Raw genomic sequence first — 2,403 nt, forward strand, 5'->3', positions numbered from 1 at the left:
CCAAAGCATGCCCATTCCTTAGCCTATCCAGGCAAAAACGCCCAAAACCAGCACATTCCAGTGCCTATCCGGGCAAAAACGCCCTAAGCCTGCGCATTCCAGCGCCCCGCAGCATGCCACCCTCCTATAGGGTTTGCGCAACCAACCCGCCTAACCACCAGTGGCAACCAAAGGTGCTGTTAGCGACGACTTCTGAAGACGCAACGAGACGCGACGGGTTTGCGCCCAGACGCGACGAGGCGATGCGGGATCTGCGCCCAACCGTGCCTACACCCGCCGACTTGATGCGGGAGCTGCTGGCCCAAGCATGCCTAGCGTGCAAGGCCTGCGTGCAAGGCTAGTGTGCAAGGCTCGTGGGCAAGGCTAGTGCGCAAGGCTAGTGCCCAAGGTCTGTGTGCAAGGCTAGTGCCCAAGGCTAGTGAGCATGGCCTGTGTGCAAGGCTAGTGTGCAAGGCTTGTATGCAAGGCTAGTGTGCAAGGCTGGTGTGCAAGGCTTGTGGGCAAGGCTGGTGCGCAAGGCTAGTTCCCAAGGGTTGTGTGCAAGGCTAGTGCCCAAGGCAAGTGCGCAAGGCTCGTGCCCAAAGCTAGTGCGCAAGGCTTGTGTGCAAGGCTACTGCGATGGGCCAGTGCCCAAGGCTTGTGAGCAAGGCTTGTATGCATGGCTTGTGTGCAAGGCTAGCGTCCAAGGCTTGTGCGCATGGCTTGTGCGCAAGGCTTGTGTCCAAGGCTTTTGTGCAAGGCTCGTGCGCAAGGCTAGTGTGCAAGGCTTGTGCGCATTGGCAGGTAGCCCACCAGCATGCACGATCCAAATGCCACTCACGCGACAACACGGTGCCAAGCCGGGCATGGTGTGCACTCAAAACCAATCAACGGACAGAGGTCATGCGTCATGGGGGGGATCTAGCAAGGCCATGGGGAAGGTCATGGAGGACCTTGGAAGCAAGCGCAAGACGAGAGCGAATCGAACAAGGGGCCAGGACGGGGCCTTGTGCCCATGGTCTTCGCAAGACAGCGTCCAAGGCACCCGAAAGCCCAAGGGAACCCAAACCCGGCCGACACTTGCAATCGCACATGCTCTCTGCAACACACCATCAATGCCGCCCAACGGGGCCAGCACGAGCAGTCCTCCGCGGTCCCCTGGCCCTGCGCACGTTTGTCTTCGAAACCGAGCATCAATGCCACAGAAAGTGCCGGGGCGCCAGCTGGAGCCATCATCCGCGTTGCCATGGCTCGCTTGGCCTTGGCTTGCCAGGCCCCGACACGAGCAATCGCGCATTTTCTTTGCAACCGACCATCAATGCCGCCCAACGGGGCCAGCACGAGCAGTCATCCGCGGTCCCCTGGCCCTGCGCACGTTTGTCTTTGAAACCGAGCATCAATGCCACAGAAAGTGCCGGGGCGCCAGCTGGAGCCATCATCCGACGTGCCATGGCTCTGGTCCCATGGTCTTCGCAACCGAGCATTCGTGACACCCGCGGGGCCAGGACACCAACCCTTCCGACACGAGCATTCGCGCATGTTCTTTGGCCACACAACGGCGCCAGCACGAGCAAAATCATCCGCGGTGCGGTGGCCTTGCACGGCCTTTTGTCTTTGGAACCAACCATCAGTGCCACGGGAAGTGCCGGAGTCCCGGCATCCGCGGTGCCAAGTCATTGCGCCCTTGGTCTCTGCAGCGGGGCATGCCGGGCACTCCCAACCATTGCAAGCAAGCAAGCAAGCAAGAAAGAAAGTAAGTAAGTAAGTAAGTATTACATATAGGGGCGGGACATGCGGGGAGATCTGCGAAACGTGCATTACGGGGCACACGCGTACCTACCGGGGCATACCGACCCCTATTGGGGCACACGTGTGCATATCGGGGCATACCGGGCCTATCGGGGCACACGCGTACATACCGGGGCATACCGAGCCCTACTGGGGCACACGTGCGCATATCGGGGCGTACCAAGCCTATCGGGGCATACGCATGTATCCCAAGGCATACCGAGTCTATCCGGGCATACGCGTTCATACCGGGGCGTAACGGGCCTATCGGGGCATACTTGGGCATATCCGGGCAAAAAATGCCCAAAACTTGCGCAACCTTGGCAACCATGGTCCATTCCTCTCTATATGCCTAGCCTTGCCAACCGTGGTCCATTCCTCACTATATGCCATGGCCTTGTGCCCATGGTCTTCCCAAGACAGCATCCAAGGCGCCTGAAAGGCCAAGGGAGCCCAACCCAGCAATGCCCAGCCAAGGCCAGGCATTCCAGTGCCTACCCGGGCAAAAACGCCCAAAGCATGCCCCATTCGTTAGCCTATCCAGGCAAAAACGCCCAAAACCAGCCCATTCCAGTGCCTATCCGGGGAAAACGCCCAAAGCATGCCCATTCCTTAGCCTATCCAGGCAAAGACGCC

The sequence above is a fragment of the Tasmannia lanceolata genome, unplaced genomic scaffold, assembly GCF_043159265.1.
Source record: "Tasmannia lanceolata isolate RefF3 unplaced genomic scaffold, GAP_Taslan_0.1 ptg001307l, whole genome shotgun sequence".
Lineage (NCBI taxonomy): Eukaryota > Viridiplantae > Streptophyta > Magnoliopsida > Canellales > Winteraceae > Tasmannia > Tasmannia lanceolata.